The sequence below is a fragment of the Alosa alosa genome, chromosome 1 (assembly GCF_017589495.1).
Source record: "Alosa alosa isolate M-15738 ecotype Scorff River chromosome 1, AALO_Geno_1.1, whole genome shotgun sequence".
Taxonomy (NCBI): domain Eukaryota; kingdom Metazoa; phylum Chordata; class Actinopteri; order Clupeiformes; family Clupeidae; genus Alosa; species Alosa alosa.
Window position 1 is genome coordinate 39,884,756 of NC_063189.1, and position 12,623 is coordinate 39,897,378.

Below are 12,623 nucleotides of genomic sequence, written 5' to 3' on the forward strand. Positions count from 1 at the left end.
AGCCAAGGCAAGGCCTAAAGATCATGAAGGATAGTATGTAAGACATTGAGCCATGAGATGTGCAGTCTGAAGCCCTTAAAAGACGTGCACTGTTAATTTACTCACTGTTATTTTTATTTAATTCATCTTGAGATGTTTTAAGTTTAAATTTCAGCTCAGTGAAGCACTTAAAGCACCAACACTTCATAAGTTACTTTTCTTGTAGAATTGTAAATCATAAGTCATAGAACAACCTATATAGGACAGTAATTAAGGAAAAAAAGTGAACCTGCTGCGGTGTTAAATGCTGCACTCTACCATCACGGCGTGACCAACCACCTCTCCTGCCGGTTCAAAAGCGCAGGCTCGCTCTGCAGGAAAGCTGTAGCCATTTTTAAACCAAAACTCCCATGTCAACCATGTTATCCATATCACACTAGATGGCCACTAATGACACCACCCCTGACATCACACATCAGGGCAACGGCTTCCTGTTAAAAAAATATATCTGGGTTTTGTAGGTTCAAATTACATATGTGCCATATCTAAAACATTCAGATGATCTACTTAAGCAATAAGCCCCGAGACACTGATTCTACAACAGCTAAGGGGCGTTGTGAGGCACGACGAGCTAGCAGCGTGCCTAAAACCCCCATTAGCTGTTGTAGAATCAGTGTAATCTACGGACTCGAGTGGCTTATTGCTTTTCTAAAACTGTTGCTATAAATACCTGGCAAAGTTTCATTAAGTAAAGGCAAAGCAACGAGAAATGTAACGATTTATTCATAGTCATTCTTCCGCCAATAAATATATTTCCTCTATCTGAATGGTTGCCAAGCTACTTTAACTTTTGTATCAAGTTATGGTAGCGCAGTAATATAGAACTGAATGCGGTCAAGGTGTATGTTTGCGCTGGATTTTGCAACGCCATCAAACGTGATTCAGCCAATCACAATCAAGAACCGGAACTTGAAAACTTCAGTTTTAGAAATGGTGACAGAAAGCAAGTTCCTCAAAGAGATTGACCCTGGGCATTTCTGGAACGGTTCTGTATGAATCTGGTGGCTCAGCCCAGCTGGTTTCTAGTCCCATTTAATTTACAATCAATGGGCACTGGGATCTCATTCATATTACATTTACTGAAAACATGCCTTTTGACTGTAAATAGAAGAAATTAAATCAACACAGTGAATGGTGTTCTGACTCTTAATTTAAATAAAGACAAGATAGATAGATAGATAGATAGATAGATAGATAGATAGATACTTTATTGATCCCCAGGGGAAATTCAAGACAACGCAAGAGAGAAATCATACTTAGACTACAAAGAAAAGCTGTGGTATGCTGGTAGTTTCGAGGCCAGATCACATAGACTTCTCCTTTACTCCTTTTAGCAGAGAGCTGGACTGATCTTATAGTCTACTTTTCTACGTTTTATGGCACTGCTGAAGACAAATTTCCATTTTATGTAGGTATAGTAGACAATAAGGTAGTTTAAGTCTAAAAACAATCAGTGTTGTGTTTTTCTTAATTGTCTCATACTTAACCACTTTTTAAAAATAATTTAATAAGTCTTAAAAGGTGCTCTAAGCGGTGCCACGCGTTTTTCAGGGTGAAACATTTTGTGTCACTTACTGCAGACATCACCTAACCAACCGCTAGCTGTCTGTCCTGAATACACTGTACAAAAAAAAAACGCGATCTCTGGACAGCCCAGGCTACAGAAACAACCTGGGCAAACCTAGCCTGACAACCTAGCCAGACAAGATGCGCGTTTAGCAGTTTCAATTGCACGGGAGCAGCAAACAACCAGTTTTCAATCCTGTCTGAAGAGCCCTCCTTCAGTAACAATCGACTGAGTTTCGTTATTTCAGCGTTTTTGCATTGGTAGCCCTCCCAGATAACCAAATAAATGTATAAAAGCACTGAAGTAAAAATGTTAAAATATTTTATTTTAAATACATAAAAAACATTAATCCCAATTCATTAACAACTAAGGATGACAATGGACCACTGGAGCTTCACAGCAGTTTGTGGAACAATTCAGAAAAAAAACAATGAATTTAATATGAGGAAATAACAATTTTATAACAGAAACAAGCAAATTGGCCTCAGCTAAAGATCAGGCAAAGACAGACAGACAGACAGAGACAGAGAGAGAGAGATCCACACTAAAGGTTTTCAGCACAAAGGGCAACATTCAATAGCAGTAGTGTGAGTCACAATGGCTTCTGCGATATCATACCATACATGTATGAGTATGTGCATGTGTCACCATGGGTGCTTACTATACTGTGTGTGCGTATGTGTGTGTATGTGACATGGGAAAATGTGTATTCTGTCAAATGTGTATTCTGACAGTAAAACACTAACACCTACATGGACATAAAAAACCCACACATCTACTACTGTGAAAAGTCATGAAAAGTTAGAATAGCAGAAGTGTGATGTTACTGAACATTACACCAAAATGTAGGTAAATATTACCACATTCGTGATCTGGCTACATAAACTCTTACCAAAACAACACTAATTTAGCAGAGCATGATTCTACCCTATGGATTTTAGGCAAGGTTCTTTACAGTCTGATCACACATAATGAAACACCTTCTGTGTATTAGGCCAAAACAGAATGAATGTGTCAATACCTTTGTTTATTATACAGTGTTTGTTTGTGCTCGTGTTTGTATGTTTGCATTTATCTATGCATGTTTTTGCATGTAAGGGAGAAAGACAGATAGTACCCTACAATAAGGGTTTGTGTGTGTGTGTGTGTGTGTGTGTGTGCGTGCGCATTACCAACAAAATTGTATGGGATTTATGCATGGCGGTTGCCCTTTAAATTGCTGGAAGTGGGGAGGACGTTACTCCTCAAAAATCACTGGCATACAACACCCTGTGCAAGATAGAGGGAAGGAGACAGGCAGAGAGCGAGACCGAGAAAAGGGGGGCAGAGAAGGGGGGAGAGCAGAGAAATGGGGGAAGAAGGGGGGCCTTGAGATGGGAGGAATAGGAAGGGAGAGAAAGAAAGGGCAAGGATGTAAAAAGGGGGGGGGGGGTAGACATAGACAGGGAAGGGGGAGAAAGATGGTAGGTACAGAGCAAAAGACGGAGGGGGTACAGACAGAGGGAAGAGAGGGAGGGAGAGGGGAAAGAGAGAAAGAGGCAGAAAGAGAAGGGGATGGAGAGGGGAAAGAAATAGGGAGAAAAAGAGAGGAGAGAATGAGAGAGAAAAGAGGGAGATTTTTAAGCAGCTGCTGCCTGACTGCAGCCCTCCTCTCCGTCTCTGCACACGCAGCTGGGCGGACCACAACACAGTCACCAGCAGACGACTGCTGCAGCAGCCAATCACATCCCTGGCTTATGGTTACCGTGGCAAGGCGAAAAAAACAAAAAAAACAAAAAACACACAATTTCTCGTGACGCCAACCCATATCAGAACCCTCTGCTAGAGCTAAAGCAATAGTTGCTATGGCAATACGGGGCTTGGAGAAGGATGCCAAAGGTCTGCTACTCTTTCCTGCAGTGCCCTGCTGGCCTCTTCCAGCCAAGCAGGGCTGATGCCGTCACTCTCTGAGCCACGCAGTGCAGTCCCTGTGCAGAGGCAAAGCCCCACTACTACGCACTGAACTGCTCCATCCACCCATTGAACTACCTAGTCTCATATCTACTCCATCTCTTCAGCAGGGTCTGAAGAGCAAAACCAGGTATGCAAGATGTTGATTATGTAATACATACATGCTGTATTACAGGGACATTGTAAATATTTAAAACTGACTGAGGATAGCTTGGAAGCCTCTCTGAGAAGCTCCTCTAGGCCTTAGCGATCAACCCCCCCAAACACACACACGAGCCTGAGGCTATTACTCTCTAGGAGCATGCCAGGGAGTGGCTGGTTACTGCATGTTCGGTAGACTGGAGTCTACAAAGGCAGCTTCACAGGGGAACAAGCGAGGGGGGGGCAGGGGTCTCACAGAACAGAAGATCAGAAAAGTATGCTTAGATGCACAACAATCCTTGAATCTCATTAAAACAGGTAGGTGGACAGTGGACGTGCGCGCGCACACACACACACACACACACACACACACACAGAAATGTCTACCCAAAATGCACAGTGCATAAAAAACCCTCCTTAATTGATCGCTTAAGCCACTGCACTTGAAGAGAGGAGACCATGCACATGAAAGGGCCTGGTGGAGGAGCATTTTCCACATTGACCTCAGATGACAACAGAGAACCATACCAGGGGTGGTTAAGCTCAGGGTGTAGCCCAAGAGGAGAGCTATAGCTCTGGGCTCAGATAAGAAGAGACAAGGGTGGATAAGAAAAGATGAGCGCTGATAAACACCACACACAAAGGAGATTTCTGCCAGAGCAAAGTCAGACAAACTTGTCCAAGAGCACCATGGAATGAGTGCCTCAAACTCAGGTCCTTTCAAACACTGCCCGGGTTTTTCCTTTATTCTGTTGCTGAGGTATTGCCATCAGAAACCCCTTGTTTTAGTGCCTCATCACCAGTGTCAAAGCAGAATCTTGCTGATGGGTGGGGTGAAAAATCGCCTGGTTTTTATTATGAAAATGCTTTATAGTTGTTCAATGGAAAAGCCTTCTTCTTCTGCCAGGTATGACTACTCATTTCATCAGAAAAAACACTTCAGACTGCACCTAGTGAAGATAGTCATTTCAGTACTTTCTTGCCAGCCATGTTCTTTTCAGTGGGACAACTGCACGACCAATTCTATGTAATTCAACAATCATATTGATATTGATACATTACACATGCCATTTTCACTTAACAAAAACATTGGCTTGAACAGTCATTTATGACATAGGCTAGGCCTGTACAAGCACATAAAAATATAACAGTAGACTGGGTCCAGCAAACCACTGAAACATATCAAAGACTGCCTATTATATGGGATAAAAAGAAAAAGTGTCTACACTATTATTGTTAAAAGAGTTTATCCCAATAGTTCACTCATTGTGAAATAAACAATGAAACAAATAGTACCTAACAAACTAGGTTGAGGGGCAGCGAGGCCTACTGGTTAGCACTTTGGACCTGTAACCGGAGGGTTGCCGGTTCGAACCCCAACCAGTAGGCACAGCTGAAGTGCCCTTGAGCAAGGCACCTAACCCCTCACTGCTCCCCGAGCGCCGCTGTTGATGCAGGCAGCTCACTGCGCCGGGATTAGTGTGTGCTTCACCTCACTGTGTGCTGTGTGTGTTTCACCAATTCATGGATTGGGATAAATGCAGAGACCAAATTTCCCTCACGGGATCAAAAGAGTATTTATACTTATACTTACTTTTTTGTTTGTTTGTGTTGTCTTCGGGGAATAAACCAAAAAGGAGGTCTACTGGTTATGGCCAAATGTTAATTGCCAAGAACGTCAGCCTGTGCCTGGGGCCAAAGACATTTAACACGACCGTAACACAAGCCAATGGTACCAATTACCGTGGCTTAGAACCACTCCCTCCACTGCCTTGACAGATACTAATGCAGGAGAAAGCGGCACTAAAAGACAAAAAGAAAACAGCCTAACTTGTACATACCCTGATTGAATTCAACTTAGGTCCCTTCTAGATATTCTATATAAAAAAAAAAGGCGTTCTTTTTATCCACACAATCTTGCGACCCCCAGGTTAAGAACCACTGGTGTGAGTTTTCCATCATTCTCTGCTCAGCCTTACTAGCTGCTACACCAAGCTAGTTGACCACAGCTGGCAGTAATCATGTTCAAAAGTGCAGAAGTAGCCAAAACATAGATTCACAGTATTTCTAAAGGATCAAACTACAAGGAAACTAGAATGGAGATTTCTGAAATTATTAGGAAGTAGGGGTGTCACAATTTCTGTCTTAAGTCGAAAATCGAAATTACATCTGATCTCGAACCTCAAAATCAAATGTAGAATCGACGATGCAGCCACACCCCCAATGTCACGTCCAGCATGCATGCCAAGAGAACCACACACACACCTAACTTCAGGTCAGTAAAAAAATAAATAAAAATAAAAAACACATTAACCGAACTCGAAGCCTCTCCTATCTCCCGTATGGAAGTAGGCTATTTTGTCGTTCATTCACGCTAACTTGCTCAACCTAGCAAGTGAAAAGAAGTTCAAGAAGTTCTAGTTGCAGTCCAAAATTGGGCTTACTTTAAGGCATAACATGCACAATGAAACAATTTAAACTATTGTTCTGTGTTTCATTTCATGTTCACGACCTATGTTTAATGTCTTTTCTGTTCCCAGTGGGAACAGTTTCAAAATAAATGTCGCCCCAAAACAAGGAAATAAGGCAAAAAAGTTTAAAAAAAATTAAGAAAGGCATAAATAGTAATATAACTGAAAGAACAATTTGAGAATCGAATCGTGACTTTAAAATTGAAAATGAAATTGAATTGAAGGGAATCGTGACACCCCTATTTGGAAGTATGAAGTTGATCATCCAGACAAGAAGCTGCTGTTTATAAGATTTCCTAGTGCTAATGTATTCACCAGATAAACTTTCAGTCTGAAAACACTGTTATATTTCAAACCGGTTTAATTGAAAGGTATATAAAGCTAATCACTGTAAACTTGAATTAATATTAAGTTGGTGTCTATATACAGATTACATCTCCACAGCCCATCATTTTTATTAAGAATTTAATGTATCCACATTGACTATCTAATGTCTCCTTTCTGCAAAACATTAGGCCTACCTGTTCATATAACTTTCCACAGGGGCAGGATTCTGAAAGTACTGATAGATATATTTTAAGAAATCACAGAATAACTGCCATAAACACACTATACTACATTAATTTTTCAATCTTTGCATATACACGAAAAATATAATTTTACAATTTCACAACTGGCCATTTGCAAGAACTGCAAGATATTCTAAATTATTGTTAAATATGACAGCATTTAGGAAAGGTGAATAAACGATTCACTACAAGAATGTTGTGACTGGTAACAGAAACGGGCAGTTTCTCATTCCAGACTGTTTAGATCTCTTTTGCTGGATGTCAGACAACATCATAATTATCCACATAAAAGAACCAGAATTGTTATCTAATTTTCTACAGATAAAGTTGTGTCATTAATTGACAGTGAATACATGACCAAAAACTGACTATTTCTAAAAACAAAAGCTTCCGACACCCTGTGTGGCCTTTATGTAAGACTAAAGGTTTTGTGGAAGTGATATAATGTTGGTTTCTACCACATTATGACTGCAATCAGAAGAACTGCTAATTATCTCATATAAACATATGAGCATAAACAGAATGAACCAACATCACAGTTCTCCCAATTGTAACTAGCTCGCTAACTTTTAGTGCCAGACCTGCCTAGAAGTCTGAAGTCTTGTGTACATGGCCTAATGCCCGTTAGTGGAGGGGGGGTATATATATACGTATACATATATTTACACATATATAAAAGGTAATTGGAAAACAGAGCTGCGAGCTCTGGTTGGCTCCAAGACCATTTGAGGGAAAGTAGGATATTTAGATAATCCCTAATATGTCTTTTATGCCTCCCCAAGTGTTGTTTGTATTTACTGCAGTAGTAAGCCTAAATACATAAAATCTACCCTCTACAACTGCACAGTATTCTGTTTGGCTTCACTTCTTATCTTGCAAATGGTTTGTTACAATCAAACAAATCGCCAGAGGTTTATCACAGAGAATCAATTTCCTGTGAGTGAGATTACATGAGATCCCTGTATGTTTTTTTTATTAAGAAAATGTCCAAATTCAGAATTAAGTATACTACTCAACATCTGAAAAGAAATGCATAATCTCTGTGTTGACATGTGAGGGCTTCAAACAGGTCTATGTTACCCTTTCATTGTTTGTCGTGCAGGGTTATTATCAATTACAGGACAACTTCGGGAAGAATAACTGCGACATCGTGGTGCAAGACCAACAGGGCTACCTCATAGGGAGGATGTGTTTGGCTGAAAAGCAAATCGTAGCAACTAACGTTAGGTTATATGCACAACCCTACACCTACACTGAGGCTGTGAATCAAAATTGCGATCAAACGTTCAATGCACCAGGCTATGCTTTCAAAACCACATTAAAGTCCAGAAATGACAGCGGCACAACCTCTTATCGTACCTGGAACTGCGCAATGAGCAACTTGTAGTAACGTCAAACGTTTGTTTCACTTTAATTCAAACGTGACCGTAGTAAACAGGGTGGCGGTTGTTTGTCATTTACACAAATGGAGAAAATAAAAAGGGAATTGAGACACAATTTTGATTCCCTATAACGATTGGGACACAAACTAGAACTGCTGCACGTTTCAAGTCTGAAGACGCTTTCGCGATGTCTTTAAACAAAAGGTTGGTACGCGAATGACGGTCACCAAATAAAGCTTTGTGGCAACACACCCCCAAATGCTAAGCTATAACGTTGCATGTTCAGCTGAGGAAGCTAGCTAGCTTTGGCAGCGTGGCGCAGATTTCATTAGTAGACGGAAAGAGACATTGCCTTATCTAAGAAGCCAGCCATATTTTTTAACTGACGAATATCAACATAGTCTATATATTCAAAGACGAATTTTCATACATTAGGTATCTCTGAACAAGCTAATCATCCATATAGCGTTAACGTTGTATGATTAAATGATTGTATGGATTAACCTTGATTGTCAAAGTAGTTATATTACTATGAATACTTGGAAGAATTTAAATACAGCACTTGGATTTTACAGCTTAAACCATGTCCATGTGTTGATGCAGACTGCGCCACCCTGTCGAATAAACGAGACAATAGCCCGCAGTGACACGGGAGGAAAGTCTAGCTACCCAGTCTGCGCTTCCCCTGCACGGTTACGTTACTGGCCAGCTAACATTAGCAAGCTAACCAAGTCGCTAGCACAGCAACACCAGCCGCTCATATTCCCTCCTATTCCTGACAGAATCAACCTGGTTGTCACAACCTCGTCGTCGTCGACACGCAATAACACAGAATTGCTACCAAATCATATATTTGGTTGTATCAAAACTGCATGGTTCCCTTACATATTGTTAGTAAGATTGATATACATGTAATGAGAAGTATTTCGCTTCAGTTAAAAGTCTCAATACGAGCCACGTTGATACAAAACATTCAATTCGGTCCGTAACATTAAACTTAGCCAAGTAACGTTAACGCTAGCTTGCAAGCTAAAAGGCTACAGTGTTAGCTAACTGTTTTTTTCGACTGCGGGCAGTCAAGACTGTCGTCTATGCTTACCGTAGCAAACATATTCAGGTCCTCTTGCTCTTGCATAAACGGTTCGCACCTTGCAGATTTTAAGAACACATTCGTAAATAGGGAAAATTAGGAGTTGTCTACGATGGTATGACGTCTCTTTCCAGCTTACTGCTGGTTTGAAAACATCCCTAGCCGTCCGTCGTCTCTAAGAAAAGCCCAGCAAAACACGCAAGAGCAACGTTCATTGGCAGACGCCTAGCCATGTGATCGCTTGAGCACCCAGTAGGCTTAAAAGGTCCGCGTCTAGTTCTACTGGAGATGGTGGACACGGGACAATGCGTTACCTCGTTGAAATATCGCGCTACTCTAGTGTTGTTCTTACAATATATCCTTAATCTGCCATATGATTAGAATTACATAGGATTTTTAATTTCGCGGGATTTGGTTAATGTCGTGTTAGTGGACATTTCGCTCGCAACATTCAAGATTCTAAACACTAAAGGGGTGAAGTGACGCTGGGCGCTTGACGTCATCTTTTCCGCTCCCTTCTGCAGCTACTAGGAACGTTCTCGAACATGTCGGGGGCAGGAGTGGAGGTAGTGTTGTAGATCAGTCTCGTCAGTTTTTATTTGTCAATGCGTTAATGGAACATTGTAGGTAGCCTACATACTTACTTTTGACATAGGCGATGGTGTTAAATCTTCGTAGCTTTTTCACGATGTGGCGCAGTGATATTTGCATTATCTCGGAAAGCCGCGCATGCGCATGGTCGAGTATTATGTTGCAGAACAAGCTAAATCGCAAGGGAGGAAAATTGGGGTGGGGGATCTAGACCAGAAGAAAGCTAGTGATACATGGATATTTTGCAGTTTAACGATGGTGTATATAGGAAGTATTTTTGGTAGGATCGTAGGATATCTTGCACCAGTCTTTACCAGCGTTCTCTTTTTATTTAATGCCAGATAAGATAGGCTACATCGTAACTGACCAAATCAGTTAGGATACTGGTTTAAGTTTGTTTGACACTGCTCTTGTGAAATCGAGGCTAGGCCTAATTTACTGACATGGAATACCATAGTGGTTTCAAATGGATCAAGTAAAATGACAGCAATCAATGTGTCCTTCATTGTAGGCCTAACACTGCATCCGAAACACCTTTGTTCTCTCCACATAGCCGCAGGATCCGCGGATGAACAAGGTAATGAGCCTCCTATAAATAAATGATCTGCTTTTCTGGCTACAGAAAACGACGGCCAAGTCAGTTAGTGGAGGAAAACGAGATTGGTTTATAAATTGGAAGCAGTCCTGTCGAGGTGTAGCCTGGAAAATCCAGACCCTGATAATCTAGAAAGATTAAGGGTCTGGCAAAGAACAATGTAATGGCCCAACTCGAGGGGCGGCAACAAGCATGCATTTAAAAATCTCACTGCACGCAATTGGATAACACTAGACCATGTTTACTCGGACTTCGACGCAATCGGATAACACTACGACCAATGTGTACTGTCCTCCAACGTTGCAGCGCTGTCTTCATCAGTTTAGCTGGTTTCCCGCAATGTTGGGGTAAAAGTAACGTGCATCCTTGCTCTTTGCCAGAGTGTCTCGAAGAGACAATTCCATTGTGCTCTCGCGAGAACTCTGGATTTCCAGGGTTAGTCGAGGTGGGTAAATTGGCTTAATTGTTGCGATTGACTGAAATAAGACTGGTCACGTGAATTAGATATTAATGAAGCGACCTTGGGTGTCTTGAAAGGCGTTTTATAATACAATGTTATTATTGTAACTGTAAAGTCTTTTTCCCCAATAAAGCATGGGCTTGTTGAGTAGTAATTCTTGTCATTGTATGTTTGTGGGTTTAGAATGGGAGGACTTTCCCTTCCTCTGGTCCAGTGGTGTGGCTGCATAAAGTTGCACAATACGCACAGGTTGCTCAACTCGCATGCACGCGCACACACACACACACACACACACACACTGTTGATCCCAAGGTAGGGAGGGGAGGGAGTGTGTATAGTTGACTGCTGGACTCGGAGAGTGCCCAGTGTGCAAGCTATTGATGCTGTGAGTCTACGTCTGTGTGGGTGTGTGTGTGTCCGAGCGATTGCCGGAGTGTGTGAGTGAGAGACAAAAATGTGGAATCAATGCCACTAGCATGTGAGTGTGTGAAAGAGAAAAGATCATATCTAGGACTAGCTGTGTGTGTGTGTGAGAGAGATAGAATTTGCAGAATTTGTATGGTTGATGTTGCTAATAGGTTTTTCTGTTTGAGTTTCTGTATATCTTTTGTCATCACAGAACACAAAGCGACACAGGCGGCTTCCCTTCACTAATGCAAAGACAGACTGAACAGACATAACTTATTTTGTTACATCAGGAAAATATCTGGAGGGCTGGTGCATTGGACAGGCTGACCCTTGACACAGGTGTGTGTTTGTGATCTGGGTAGTGTGTGTGTGTGTGTGTGTGGTCTACCAGTTTTAGCTTTGAATGTTGTAACAATAAAGAAAGCATAAAGCAGACTTTAAATGGTCATTAACATACATGGACTGAGTATAGTCATAAGCTCGTTAAGCTGTATTTCCATTTAGCTCATTCACCTATTGCCTTCTTTAAAAAAAAAATGTCTTTAAGACATGTGCAAAGGCCCTAGGGCTCCACATCTTTAATTTGCTCTGCAGGCTCATCTGGAAAGGATCCCATTTCCAAACTTCCCGTTTTACATCTTCCAGGGGTGTAACCAGTAGAGAAATTAAGCTCAAATTGTAAACAAAGGTTTGAAATTAAGTTGTTTATTTAATTCCAAAGAAAATACACGTTTTTGGTGATTTGGAAACGAATGTCAAAGGAATCCAGACCTACCTGCAGAGCTACAGTAATTCAAATTTCCTAACATGTTCGTGTAGGATTCCCTCAGGCTACATCTTCCCCTCTACAAACATTTTTTTGCCAATTAGTCGTTTGTATGGAAATTTCTAATCTTTCCAATCAGGATTTCGATGAAAATGTGCATTAAAAGGCTGAATAGAAATCTAGTCTTAAACAGAACTTCATTGAAAAATCTTAATTGAAAATAACTTTTAATATAGGACTAGGTGCAATCCTTGTACAGGAAATATTCAAGGATTGCTGGCCTAAATGTTAAACTTCAAAGGTTTACCCTTGCAGTGCAATGCCTTAAGCAGAGAAATAGGGCAAGATAGCCACTGACTGGAACATCTTGGACTAGTGACCCTAGAGGCTAATGCTGTGCTGGGGTTGGTTCCTACTAGTCATGGGCCTGACTGTATTAGGCACTTGATACAGTGGGTTGGATAAGTTTACACCCCCATGCTAAAGTTGCCTAAAAAGAGGAATAAAAAAAATCATCTTTTGGAAATTGATCTTAATGCCTTAATTTAAAATAATGAGGAAAAATACAACCTTTAAGGACACCAATTTTCTTTG

General features: G+C 41.1%; 1 protein-coding gene across 4 annotated transcripts in view; it reads right to left on the minus strand.

Moving 5' to 3' along the window:
* ankrd12 (ankyrin repeat domain 12) overlaps positions 1-9,356 on the minus strand; it is a 52,167-nt gene extending 42,811 nt beyond the window's left edge. For 3 of the 4 annotated variants that reach the window (XM_048249578.1, XM_048249568.1, XM_048249558.1), the window contains exon 1: positions 9,219-9,356. The gene's annotated coding sequence lies outside the window, so the exon portion shown is untranslated. The remainder of the gene's footprint in view (positions 1-9,218) is intronic. The other variant, XM_048249588.1, reaches the window with a different exon arrangement.
* Positions 9,357-12,623: the final 3,267 nt, after the last annotated feature.